The 15,118-nt window shown below is 36.9% G+C and overlaps 1 long non-coding RNA gene across 1 annotated transcript in view; it reads right to left on the reverse strand.

The window, feature by feature from the left end:
* Positions 1 to 15,118, reverse strand: part of LOC144245949 (uncharacterized) — a 413,344-nt gene that overhangs the window by 224,788 nt on the left and 173,438 nt on the right. The gene's annotated exons all lie outside the window — the stretch shown is intronic.

Consider the following 15,118-nt stretch of genomic DNA (forward strand, 5'->3'; position numbering starts at 1 on the left):
AAAGTTTTGAGGCATCCAGTGCCAAATCTCAAGACTAGTAGAGAAGATCATCATTATCAGTTTTTGCTAGAGGAGACTTCCTGCTGCACCAGTTCGTCCAGTGTTTCCTAGGATATGGGGAAATACCTTTTGAGTACTAAGGTGAAAATAAAAACCTTCTGACCCAAGCCTCTATTTTAAATTGGTCCTCCAGAGCAAGAAAGGGTGGGTGTACATAATCTGATGGCCTTTCCTATATGGATCTTGTTTTTTTTAATGCTGTAGGTTGAAAAAGTCTCTTGAAGATAAAAGAAGAAAATGTAGAAACAAGTCAATAACAGATAAAATACAATGTTGAATTCTAAGTATAATGACGAGCACTCCTGATGCCCCTTATATATTTTAAATTGCCATTCAGCTGCATTGAATGTAATTCATGCTATTTTTCCAAAGTATAATCCCACAAGGGTTTTGACCAAACAAAAACGCTCTAATGACTGCAAATGGTTCAAATATTCTGTCCAGTGAGTTGAAGTTAAGTGATAAAAGTTTTCATGTTAAAAGAAATAATAAGTGGAATTTCACACATATTATAGTAATCATGTAGCATCCAATTTACATAGAAATAATGTAAAAGAATTCTGACCATGACGGTTTAAGTGAATCATTACATGCATCGCTGATACATTTAGAAAACTGCAGCATGCCAGGTATGTTTCTTTTAGCATAATAAGTCTTGTAATGGAGCCTTTAAAAGCCTTAAATGTATAGTTAGATTAACCTTTCTGTTTGGATTAAAAAAAAGGGAAGAAGAAAAAGAAAAAGAAGAAAACAGATAATCGTTAAATAGCCAATTAAATCAACATTCATTTCCCTTTACAAGTTAGTCTAGTTTCTTTTGAGTGTCCTCTCCAAGAAACATTTTGTTATTTACACTGCACTCACATTTAAATGGCTCTGCTGTGCTAATGTATTTTAGTTCCATAGGAGTTCACTCCTCCTCTCTGGATCAGTTACAATTCACAGCTGTACTGAGGTACCCAGCCCTAGGTGCCATTCCCAAGTAGTTGTTTAGCACAGACTGATACTAATATACAGCTGTGGGATCTGAGGTCTCAGAATTCAGGTGGACAAAAGTCTTCAACTACACAAATCTTCAGGAACTGTCACCTAAAGGTGCCAAGACAAACTTTCTACAAAATGCATGGGAAAATAACTTGCCTGTGAAAAGTTATAGAGCTAAGATTTGTTAATGTTATTAACAAATAACATTAGTTATTTGTCATTAATTTATTAAATTATTGACCCTGTCCTTGTCTTTCAAACATCTTCTTTTCAATTTTAAATTCTACATTTGTGCATTTTGGTTTGTTGTTGTTGTGTTTGGGATTTTTTTGAATGAAAGACATTTTTGGTGTTATGAAAGGTGTGCTGAAAACAATAAGTGAAACAAATCAATCAATTCCATATCAAAGATATTGTTGCCATCATTTTTGTCACCACCACTGCAGAGCTCAGAGGACGTATTAAATTACATGTGAAAAAATTTGACCATCACATTGTCAGTCCTTGAAAATCAGACCCCTCTCCCAGGCTGTTTCACCCCTATTTGGTTTTATTTCTTGTGTGGTCTGTGATTATCACACCATTTGTCTTTACCGTTTCCTTCAGGCCTCATGGGAATGCAAAATAATACAGATCCCAGAAACAGACTTGGATTGAATTTGATTCTTTCCAATAGAGAGTTCAAACAGCTAAAGAGGGTCACGGAATCAATATGCTCAAAAAATGGGTATTTCAGAGAAAAACTCAGTCAGGATGTGAGAGGGAAAAGCAGCTGTTCTTCCCTCTTCACCTTCACCCTTCCACAGTGTTGCTGCTGCCCTCCTCTTTCCCATTTCCCTCCCTTTTGGAAGCTGCTTTCTATTCTTTTTTTTGTGTTTCCCTCCTCCTGCAGCCAGCTCTCTCCCTCTCTGGCTGCTGCTCTTTCCTAATGCTGGCTTCCTCTAACTGTCTCTACAAGGTTTTTGTGGCTTTGCATGCTAATTCACAGGCATGAGATCACAAATAAACTTCAGGTTTAAAAGATTGTTCCACTCACTGAAAAAAACCCCACTCTGACTACTTTTCATGATACCTTATACTTTTAAAAGCTACATTTTGAGCAAGATGCTTATCTAACTTAAAATCCAAGACCCCCTAAGATGAAAGATTTTGTATATTTCAAAGTAGATATACAAAAAAAGCCTGATGTTCTAACTTTTATTTTAACAGATAAGTGTACAAGTGAATCAGTTCAAAGTTGTTTAGCTATGGTCTCATTCTATGACTATTCACATTCCATGTAAAGCAGTGATAATCCCTTCAAACAGTTCCTACTGCAAATAAAAACTAAAAAAATGCTGCTGACTCTTCTAGAAAAACTCTTTTTACCATTTACTAGCAGACTAGCACTATTCATTCACTGCTGGTATATAGTTAGGTTTTTTTTTTTTTTTGTAAGTGGTGTTTATTCACATCAATTCACCCTGAGCATTCTCCACACACTAAGGTACAAATGCATCAGCCTTTATGGTATCCTTCTACCATCATGAAGCATCAGGATGAACGTGGTGTTTTCTAACTACAAAATGAGTGTGGAGGAGGGACAAAGCAAAATAATTTTCAGGCTTGAACACTTCTAGTTCTAGAGCAGCTGGCACTGCCATGGGCATATTTCAGCATGGAAATATAACCAGAGCCTTTTCTCTTGGAAGTACTGGAGAGAAGATATGGCTGGCAAACATGGTTCTCCGTTGAGATCCACCTTAGTCTCCAAGTGCCATTCTAAAATGACAGACATCACCTACAGCAGCCAAGTTGCATCTGATATCCTACTGCAAGTATCTTGTATTCAAGCACCTGACTTGCATGACGTTAGAGGTCCATGGTAGTTGAATTCATCCTTGCAAATTTAAATTTTCAAAATGTCTTGGAATTCAAATTTCCACGGCAAAAGAAAAATGTATAGCCACCTTGCTTGCAAAGTATTTTAGAAAATACAACCTGTGTGTAACCAGTACAAGTTGAATCAGTCTGGGAGACACAAGCATCTCAGAAATATTCACAGAGTAATTTGGTACTAATGAAGGTGTGAGGTTTTGCAGCATTCAGGTTTAGACCATTTGCAGAGCTGTAAAGAGCTGGCTGGTTTCCTTAGGGTGCCTATGCAGAGCTGACAGCTGATGATGACTGACTGACATGGGTCAGACTTGGTCCTTCTGCAGGTGCTGCACAATGACACCAGGATGATCAAGCTGTTAACCTGGCCTTGCAAATTCAGTCCACAACCATGAGTGGCATGAACAACTTTATTGTCAGTCCCTGCTCTTTAGTGACCTCACAGCATATGTAACACAGAAGGTCTGTGAGTGGAAGAAGGTGAACTTCGGAGGCAATCAACTAATCAGTGCATGAAGTAGTATCTTGAATACTGGTGATTCAGACTGTTTTGGAATCTGAAAAGTCCTCTACTACTTCTTTGGCTAGAAGAAGGAAATACTCTTGGTAGTCAGCTGCAGGAATAAGACAGAGGATAATGTGTTCTTGGTGCAGGTAAGGAACAGGGCTGGCACAGATGCTTAGAGCTCTGGGTTCTTAACATCCACTCTGTGGTCAGAGGTTGGTCACAGACAGTTACAAAATGAGGTAGCCACCAAGAAGGGACAACACTGCTAATTTATGCAATTTATCACATATATATGCCACAGCAGTTCAAAAGACAGTGCCAGAGATTATTTCAGAACAGAAAAAGTACTTTTGTTACTGTCTCTTTCATTCCTAAGAGGGTAAATTAATAAAAAATCAGTCTCCTGAAGTGTGAACAAGGGGACCAAACTTCATCTATAGAAATAAAAGGTTAAAAGGTTGTATTGCAAGGAATTGTAAATGACTTATTGTAAAGGAAGGGTTCATACACTGCTCTACTATATAATGACAATTTCCTAAGTCTCAGCTCAATGAAGGGCTCTGGCACTTGCCTGCCTAAGCATATGAGTAGTTTTACCAACTTTCAGACCACTTATATAATTCATGCTGAGTGCATGTTTGTGTCAGTGTCCTGTAAGGTGCTAAGAGTCATTCCTACAATTTTCTGTACAGCAAGTAGTAAAAGATGAACTGAATTTGAAACAATGTTTCTTTCAGAGATTCCGTTTGGTGGCTGAAAAGTTCTTGTAACCATGAGAGCTAAATGAGGGATATTCAGGAATGTGTTCCACAGCAGAAATGTCAACTTAGAAGAAGTATTTTAAGAGAATACAATAGACTCCAACTATATGGAGTACTTAGCACACAAAAATATCACATTAAAAACTATCCTTTGGCAAGAAACTAAAAATGCCTTAACTGTTCTTGTGTCATACTTTGCATGTTCTCTGCTATGATAGACTATTTGTGTTCACTGATGAAAAAAGTCTATTAGAAAGCTGTGAAGAAACTTATATACTGACAAAAAAGTCATATTGTTAAAGAAGCATGTTTTATGGATATATGTAGAACATATCTTTTCCATTATTCAAACACCCAATGATGCCTCTTAGAAAAAAAAAATTCAGGTCACTAGATCTAGTGGAACAACAGATTTCAAGAGACAGCAGGAGGTACCTAATTTAATTCTGTGTGGTGGGCATATGTGTAAGCCTGAGGAACCTGAAGTGATTACAGTAAAATTATCTTTTCATCAATTACCATAACTGGTCAAAATTGCTAGAAATAGATCAGAAAGCACAGAAGTGTTTCATGGGAACATATTCCTCAATGCTTTCCCTTAATAGAAATTAATAAAAATGTTTCGTTTTATTAAGGACCCAATATTTCATTCTTATTCAAGAAAATATTTCAAGAAATGCTTTAAATATCTCAAAAACACTTGCAGATAGAAGCTTTGGCATTTTTCTAATCCATGCAAACAGGAAATCTTAGTAAGAGTAAACATTCTCTGTGAAAACCAAATGAGAAATTCTGGCCAGTTCTAAAAATGGTTTGAAAGTGACACAGAACAACACTGCATGCAAATCAATGCTACAATATTAGTTCTAAGCATCTCCTCCTCAGATGTTAAATCAAAATATTTTCAAACTGCCCAGAATGACCATTTGCTTCCTCATCTTCTTATGAAACAAGGAATTTTAGAATGGCATTTGCCCAATTCTTAATAAAAGCTCCGTCTCCCAGCTTGGTTGATGGTGGAGAAGAATTCATAAAGCCTAGGTTGCTGGTTCCACCCCTGGACAGGCCATTCATCTAAGAGTAGGACTTGTTGATCTTTGTGGGTCCCTTCCAACTCAGAATTCTGTGATTCTGATGGATTATAGTGTTCTGTGGTACATACAGGACTGCACAGGGCATCCCTTCCTGATTTTTATGGTGATGGCAATGGTCACTGTCTTACAAGGCTACTAGCTTTGATCACAGCTGCTCCCCAAAATGGCTGAAAGAAATTCAGGGTTAGCTGGGAGCCTCAGCATTAATATAATCTTCTGTATTATCTGAAAGAATGGGTCCTACTTGAAAGAGGAAGCAGCGAGAGGACTCAATATCTCAGAGCGAACAACACTGATTCTCCTCAGTTTGTCAGCAAAGAAAACAGGCTGGAGTTAAAGATGAAGGAAAAAAATTATCTCACCTTCAGACCTAAATTTACTTTTTTTATCACATCTCCTGCATCCCCCCACCATGTGTCAAGTGTCAAATCTTGCAATTCAGTTACAAAAGCAGGAAATTCTGTTGGTCTTGTCTCTGATATGATCAGAAGAAAATGAAGGAATGCACAAACAATGCTTTTGAAAAGATTTTGGGGTACATCTGGATGCAGAAATTTGTCTTGTCTTGCTCTTGCTCTCAGCTGGCTGCATGTGAACAAACTCTGTCCCATAAGTTGTATAGCTGTGCAAGCATGGCTCCATGCCCAAGCTGATAAACCTCTCTGGGAGCATGCCCAGCTTGCAAAACAGTCAGGTGACCAAATATCTCTCTGCATCTGGCCTCACCAATACATATTTAAAGATCTCTTTATTGCCTACAAGAAGATTCTATTCAATACACACATACATGGATATCCCTAGATGCATGCAGAATACTCATGTCCACATATATGAACATCAAGTGAATGCAGCAAAAAAGCCTCATATTCTAGCATTAATGAAATTCAAACCTGATAAACACAGAGGTAAAAAAAAATTACTTAGCTGATTTTAATTTTACCATATAAAATATCAAGCATGTAATATGAATATTAATGCCAAAATCTTATCAAGAATACCTTTTGGTTTGGGAGAGATTACTGGAAAATACTACAAAAGAGTTATTATATGGTGTAATAAATGTAGTTGTTACAGCACTGGGAGGACAGTGGGTGGTAGCAATTCCAGCAGACTTAGTGGCAACAAAGGAAGATGTATTAGAGAACACCAGACTCACTCACAACCAATTAGTAGCATGGAACTGAGGGGAGCACAGCAAGAAGACCTAATAATAAGAGTTCTTAAATATAACAAACTGATGCAGACGACAAATTAAAGTCAAGGGCCATGATTTTTTAGGAAGCCCATTGTAGCTTAGCATCTATTTAGGGTAGTTTCTCCTGCCAACTGAAGCAAAGCTCATTACCTGAGATTAATACCACATGTGTTTGAACTCAACTGTGTTCTTCATGCTACTTTTTATTATTGTGACGGGTGTATCTTTTAAGCTAATCAGTTAAAAAATTATGATGATGTTGCTTAGTGATTTTTTTTCTCCTATTTTGTACTATAATGAATGCTTATTTCACTCTGAAATGGTAATTAAAAAACCCTATCAGTGTAAGTGATGACTATCCACAGTAGAATCTAGTAACAAAGCAAAGTTCTTAATTCTGAAAAATAGACTGATGATTCAATAATAATAATAAAAAAATCTTTCAATTAGATTTTATTCCATTCAGTCCAACCCTTTACATGAAAATCCAAGTTCTTGTACAGAATTTAACTAATTTCAAACAAATACTTATGGCATTCTTAAAAAGAGCAATGAGCAAGATTTGTTAATCAATTTTTGAAGCAACAAATCACTTTCATGACCAAAAAATAACAATGAAAAAGACTCTCTGACAAGTCAAGTGTACTTGCAACTTGCATCCCATTTACAGTTTCATCCACAAAAACAAAAAAAAAGACAAACCCTGAAAAGTCAAAATTATTTTCTATAGCATGTCTGATACATTTAACTTTTCCGTTCAGATTCACAAGTTATTTTTATAGTTGCATTCATATTACTGCCAGTCCTACAAAAGTTGATATTAGTATTGCCTTCAGGGGAAGGCAAGGCGACCTGGTTGCAAGGAACAGCAAGGCAGTCCGGTTTTGCCCGGGCTACTCGGGCTAACAACACGCGCTGGACACCAATGTGGACGGTCGAAAGCCTTTATTATCTTATCTCATGGGTTTAAATAGTCTCGGGGGACTTTGCTACGTCAGGGGGTGTTGGTAGGGTCTCTAGGGTTAGTCAGGAGTGGAAAACTACTGGGTTCGGTGTGGTTACATGCTCTGGGAGTAATAGATAACATGTTGCAGGGTGAGGGGGGAAGGGTCTTTCTTTCCGTCACATCCCGAAATCTTCCGTTCGCCTGTCCCTATCTACTACATATTAGTTTCATTTTTATGGAATTAGTCAATTTTTAATATTTCTGATTTGCAATCTCAAGTTCAGTTTTTCTGTTTATACTGAGAGATGCCAAGAGAAGCTCATTAAAAATGATCTTTTTATAAATCGAGACTAACCCATACACTCAGTTTGTGTGAAACAGCCTATAATTGTATCATGATTTTTGAAACTTCTTTTGGGTGATCATTTAATTTCAAAGAATTTGGAATCATAGAAAGCAAAGATCAGACCTTATGACAGCAAATCTAATTTACTAATAAATTACCCATAAAAAATGAGTAAAAAAATCAGCTGAGTAAATTCCAAAACTTTGTTCCAGGGAACCATATGAAATTGCTGGTCAAAAGAGAAGGTACTTTTGTTTTGAAGGAAAAGTTGGGCAAAAACCTAACAAAGAAAAAAAAAAGACATGAAAGGAATATTACTCTTTCTCTACTTTTGAGATAAATCTTCTTTTAACTAAGTGTCTCTAGTCATTTAATCAACTTAAAATAATATCCTGGAAGCTAATTATTTTATTTAAAGTCAAAAAGTGGACCCATCCTCAGGAGATACCTGTTAGTCATACAGCTAGTTTGCCCTATGTTAACCAGCTAAACACATATTCATAATGAGAAATCACATTAGTAGATGTCACAACTGAATAGGAAGATACCTGAGAACCAGAGGAGTGGCTCATTTCACTCCTGAACAACACACTTACTCCTGTCTGATGTTGGGTGAACCCCTCCTGAACTGTCCTTACATGGGAGATGAGGGCAGATGTGTGCAAGTACTTATTTTAACAGTTTCAGAAGTTGTGTGACACTGAGTTGAACATTTCTGGGATGCAGCCTTTTATCTGTCACAGGGATCTAAATCTGCTCCCCAGAAGTCAGGAGACGTGGGGTTGTTGAAGACAGATGGCTCTCCTTCTTCCAGACTCAGTGCCACTTTGATTTCCCAGACCAAAACAGATTTCTCTCAATATTTCTCTTGGTCCATCTGGCCAATGCCTTGGATTTTCCTTCTTAGTTTATGCCATATCTTCTACTTCTCTCTCTCCTTCCTCTTCACACCTACTCATGTAATATTTCATCAAGCCCTATATTAAAACATTCAAATGTTTTAATATAATGTTCCTGTTCTGTTGAACAGGGATGGGTGTTTTGGTCCTACTTGATGGTCAGTGGTTACAGGTTAATGCAGCCCATAGCAATATTTTTCCTAGCAAGCTCAGAGGACACATCTGGAAACTGTTCCTCTCTAGTGCACAAGAAACCACCTTCATGCATGCAAGAACTCTTGTTACTGAGCTGCAGCACTCCATCCAGCTATCTGCTCATTATCACTGCCTGCCTGAGCCTTAGGGGATTTACAGCTGGACTTTTGGTTTCTGTGTGCTTACACAAATCTTACACAAGGCCTTTACAGGTAATATAACTTGGCATGATAAGATAATTTACCAGAAGTGACAGAAAACCCCCAAACTGAGCAAGTCCAGAACTCCAAAATTATAGGAAAAAGAAGAGCACTGGCCCTCTTAATCAACTGAAATACCTTGCATGGCTTGAATAAAGCTTTGCAGCATTGGCATCAATGAATACAATTCTGAAGTACCTAACCTAGTGAAGGTAACTGATTATGAATATTAACTGATATGACATGGTTCTGCACCTTTGTCATGTTGGGTAAGATACATTTCCAAGAAACCTGGCACAAGTTCCTTTAGCCTGCAGAAATGCTAGCAAATCTGGCATAGTCTGCAATAATGAAGGGAAAAAATTACTAATGAAGTGAAGAAAAATTGATAAAAGGTTGAACAGTGGCAACTAATTTATGACAAAAAAAATATTCTGGTTTTAAATAAAAGACTCCTCTAGTAGCCAGCATTTTACTGCTTGATAATGTTTATATGGATTTTTGTAAACAGATGTAGTATGACACTGTACACTGTACTGGTACAATACTGTCAAAGAACAGAAGATTTTTCCCTCCTAGATACATTTATAACTTATTTATACATTTATGCACTACAGTAGGTCTTTGGTATCTCCTGCTACTGAAAAAATACTTTATCTCTGTAAAAGTGAGGTGGAAACTGAGGATGGTACTAGATCATGCACTACGTCATACCCTGTCCTCAGACATGAACAAATCAAAAACCTTATGATGTACCACTAACAGCAGATATGAATGAATGAGGACTAGCAATACAGCTCACTCATTTTCCAAAGCTGCATTTCAGTGTGTTCTAATAGAACTAGAAAATTCAGGAAAATAGTACTCTTTTCTAGGGAGGATGAAAGGACAGTTGGCACCTGCAGATGAACAGTCAGAGATCTTGCTCTTATCATTCAAAGGGCCACTGGTCAGAAATGACAATAAAGGAAAGAGACAGAGAAAGAAGGATGCTTTTTAATAATTTTTGTACCATTTCCTCACTTTCATTAGACTGTCTTTTGTGAGTTTTCTGTCACCGAAACTGCTTTCACTAATAGCAAGAAGAAATGTCATAAGGAATGCTGATTAATAAATATTTGTTACAGCTTTATGCTTTACTAGTAATACAATGCTGAGCATCAGCTGTGTGACATCCAAGGTCTCCCAGCTACATTTATTACATCTTAAGTTTCTGAGGAAGAGTGGAGCAAAGCTTACTGGACTTCTGCCCACCAACAAATACACTCAAAATCAAAACAACCCTTTTTGAGATATACTTTTCTTTACCCAATCTGGACCGACTGCAGAAATATTCTTCCTATAACTTGAAAGAATGTGTGTTTGATACAGTTATATTATTCTCCATAACTCTGAAAATGATTCAACAAACATCTCATTATAAGTATTTCATTTCTGAACTCTATTTTGTAGCATACAGCTCCACCTGTTGAACAGGTTCTAGGAAGATAAACTCTACTATACTGGTTCACCTTGCTGTTTCTGAGAACTTCACAATTTCAAGGTCTCTTGAGCAATTAAAAAATAAATTATGCAATAATTGCTGACAACTCGAGCATAGGAGAAAACATACCACCAACCATAGTAGAAGTCAAAGGGAATTGTCTCCAGTCAGCAGTAGTGGTGGTGATGTATTTCTGACAATATTTTAGGAAGAGAACAGTCCTCTCATATCTTACTGTGGGAAAGGGCTTTAACTGAAGTATTCCAAATATGAACTTTACAATAAATTAGCCTTTGATAAAGTGAGTTCCTACTTTTCAACACAATTAAGCAATGAAGCAGGATAATAAGTTTTACCTTTACCTTTGAAGTGTCCATACTTACAGGATAGAATTAAAATGTTAATTATCTCATTTACTTTAAAATATGTAAAAATTCAGGCTACTATACAATTTTCTAAGAAATTTATAAGTAATATAATCTCATATAGTATTAAACAGAAAATATGGCTTGGAAGACATAAAAATAGCATTGACTAGATACACTGAATTAGAACAGTACTAATCAAAAATATGTTGGTGGAAGCTGACGGGGTAAAGGGAGGGAAACACAGATTTCTGCCAGTGCTTTAAATGTGCTACTAAAGTGAAAGAATATCCTGTACATATTGTTTCCACCAATGATTCTCGATAACATAACTCTGTAACCGATACATATAATTATTGTTTTGTTAGCATCTCTCCTAGGTAACCTGCTGGTATGTAGGACACGAACACCTCTTTCAGTCATACAATTACAAGGACTCTGACTGGGCTTCAGTGGTGAAAACTTCCAGTAATTCCAGGTGAAAATAGTATTAAAGAGAGTATTATAGGGCTTGGTTTTCATGTGCCAAAAATGAGAAAGGCCACAAAGAGACTTCATTATAAAAATATCTTAAATCAAATGTATACATAGATTTAATTAGATACTTATAAGATTTTCTTGTTAGCTTCTCCTTATACTGTAAATAAATAAATAAATTCAAAGTGAGTAAGTAGTTGAGATTTTATCAGAGATTTATTTTACCATTCTCAGAAGATTCTGAAGATGTCCAGAATCATGTTGTTGTCTAACCATTGTCATGTTAATATAACAGGAAGGGTGTGTAGTATGGATAGATTGCCTCAAATTTGTTTCATTTTTCACTCCCACAAAAAGGATCTAGAAGTTCATAAGAAGTAATTCAAAAATTAAAATGCTTTAATTACTTCCATTATTCTAAGAATTATGAAAATGAGAGATCTGTGCTGAATGACAAGGAAATTAAATTGCTACTTTTACTGAAATGCCTAAAGGTCAGTAAAATAAACAAATTGCATTGTGTACAGCAATCACATGAAAGCTGTTAGAAGTTTTTAAAAAAATACCTATAGGCTTTATGGTGCTAGATATTATAAGCTTTTTGACCTGTCTCACCTCTCTCTGTAATGCTAATTTCTGGCAGGCTGAGGAGTACACAGAAAAAAAATACTGCATTGGCAAAACAAACTTGTATTTGGCAGAAATGAATTTGGAAGTAAAAGGAATCTAGTGTTGGCCAGTCAAACTTTTAAATGTGGCCAGCTTTTCACCAATGGAAATTTTTCATAGAAATGTGCATTTAACTTGAACTCCATTTGTCTCAAGATACACATGAAGACACCCACAATGTATTGATATTTACCTTTTTGTTTACATTTATACAACATAATTTTACTGTACCTGACAATAAACTACACCTGTGAGATGCTTTATGGGGGTTATGCCCTGCAGGGTGTCCCAGTGGCTGGTCCTTGCAGTCCTGCGGCCGGGGGCTTCCTGCCGTGCGCGGCAGCGAGTCCCTGCCCGCCGGGGCTGCTGAGCATCTGGGAGTTACACTGCCTGTCCAAGAAGCCCAGCTGCAGCATTCACAAGGATTTCTACTGTGGATTTCTGAGGTTTAGCCAGAAAATTTATGGGGTTTGTTTTTGGCTAGTTTTAGCTTGCTTCTTTTTTTCTATACTGCCTCTTTTGAACTCTTTCTTTTAAGGAAGAAAAGCAAGAGAATAATACTGTTTCCCTTCTCCCTCTCCCCTGAGCTTGTCTCATACACTGACTGATGTCCCAGCAAATCCTATTTACTAGGCTTGCCTTTTTTATCTTCTGACAAAGTGTACAAAGCCAAAGTAGGTAAGATTTGAATAGGTAGCTGCACAGCATGAACAATGCACAGTAAGCAGCAGCCTGCAAACTTTACATTCATGTAGTTCTTTCATGTACGTGCAGTCATGACCTAAGGAAAGGGACACATCTCTAGTGTACATATATACTGCCACAAGCACAGCTCCAGCAAAGAGCTGACACACAAGACATGTTCAGCTGATGTAGGTAATTATGAAATGTAACACCTTCATGAACCTTCAATTTTACTGTATCCTTGCCATGTCAGAGCTGTAGTAAATACCATCAGCTGACATTTTTTGAAAGCCACATGTCAAGCAAAAGTGGCTGTAGTGATCACTTGCAAATAATCTTTGGTAAACAGATGAAGGCAGATGTAAAATTTCCCTCCCCAAGACTGGGAATTCTGTAGTGAGGACTATACAAAAGTACACACACATTTCTGGTAATTCACTATTGCCTTTAAGAGTAAAGGTAGATCAGAGACTGAAACATGAAATCTCATCCTCCAGAAATCAGGGTAACACAAAGCAAATCCATTAGATTGAGATGTAACTAAGCTGCATTGCAGACATTTTCAACTTGTTACATGAAAGTAGCAGGTTTTATGTAAGAATTTGAAGGTTTGGATTATTTTCCCCTATTAAAGTGCTTCCTTTCTCATACAAAATTCTTTTGTGCATTGCTGTACCGTGCCTGATGCAGAAAAATGCACTAACAAACAGTAACTTCTTAGATATTTTCTTTGCAAAGCATAATGGAAATCTATAGTACTGCGTGAATAAAATACAGTCCTATTAGCATAATGCTAAAAACCCCAGATTGTAAATGTTGAGTTGTGACTTTGGTGTACTGTCACCAGTATTTTATGCAATTTATGTTTTCATCAGTGCTTTGACAACTTTTCTTTCTTATGTACTGGCATCTAATTGAAGAAAGATCTTGCAGCTGGACACCACAAAGGAAACAGATTTTTTTTAAGGACAGTTGAATCTAAGGGTAGGCTTCTATTAAATATTTTTCCTAAAATGATGTGGAAATGAGATTTTAGAAAACTGAACAGAGCCTGAGGGAAAAGTAATGTCATTAAGAATGAATAATAATCCTGAATGGAGAGAAAAATAATAAAAAAAAAGACATATTGAGTTTCATTTTAAAGTTTTTTTTTTACTAGGCATGTGTGCAGTTAGTGGTGATGATGCAAATATTAGCAGATAAAGACTTCACACTATCTTTCTCTGAAACCTTAGGAGAAACAGACTGTGTTATTTCCCTGTTCTCTTCATGTGAAACATATTAACCTGTCAGAAATACTTCCAAACTGTGCCTGAGGGTAAGAGATCATCAAAGGGGATAGCAGAGTCCTAGGGAGTTATACTAAGTTCTCATGCCAAGGCTAGAGAGAAAAGAGGTCATGGGACATGGAAGCGTGGAGATAGGCTGCTGTTCAATGATTATCCCTTTTCTCTGCAAATATTGCCTTCAGTGCATTGTGTCAAGGCTATTCCCTCGAGTCTGAATCAGAGCTGCAGTGAATGGCAGCTCTAACAAAGTGTAGGGGAGGTGGCAGTTCAATCAGGAAGGTACAGACAGTACATTCTATGGGTAATTGCAGGATTCCCTGTAGTATGTAAAGCAAATTAGAAAATATAAATAAATGAGGGGCAATTACTAAAATGTTTGCTTTCAAAACCAGAAATATTTTTTCCCCATTGAAACAGTTATTGTCACCTCATTGTCTCATGGATTTAGAAATGGGTCTAAACCAAAATTTTGTAAATAAATAAGTTGCTTTGTGACCAGGGAGTGTTTGCAAAACTGTAGCTCAATTTCTTCTGTCCAATGGAGACTCTGTGAAGTCTAATAATAGGTTTTAGCTGGCACATATTTCTTTACTGTGGCTGTCATTTTCAAGAAATTTGACAGAATTTCATCTGTTGAAAACTTCATTTCCTCAGTTAGATTTAAGTGGAATGGGTCAAAGTGTTCATCGTTTATATGTGGTAGCTGCTTACAAATGACAGTGCATCCAAATAATTCACTTTTAATAGAAAATTACTAACATCAAACAGGAAATCTGTTAGTCAATCCCCAAGTAACTATCACAGAATCAAAACAGTTCTCAAGAATATTTTACAGTGGATATTCTCATAATTTTACCACGGCAAAAAGATAAACTGGAAGGGGAGAACAGTACATGACATTCATTACATGACCCATTTAACTGTCCACAGATTCAACTCATGAGAGCAAGTTTCCATTTGGTTCCTGTTTGTGCTACTGAATGCAAGCAACTTTCCAAGTTCCTCTGCCTTCTCTGGCTTGTTAACCTGTTAGACATGATAGCCAAGTCACGTGCCTTTGTATCAGAGACAGTCAAACACCACAGAGC

Source organism: Lonchura striata, chromosome 1, assembly GCF_050655825.1.
Source record: "Lonchura striata isolate lonStrDom1 chromosome 1, ASM5065582v1, whole genome shotgun sequence".
In the NCBI taxonomy this organism is placed as follows: Eukaryota; Metazoa; Chordata; class Aves; order Passeriformes; family Estrildidae; genus Lonchura; species Lonchura striata.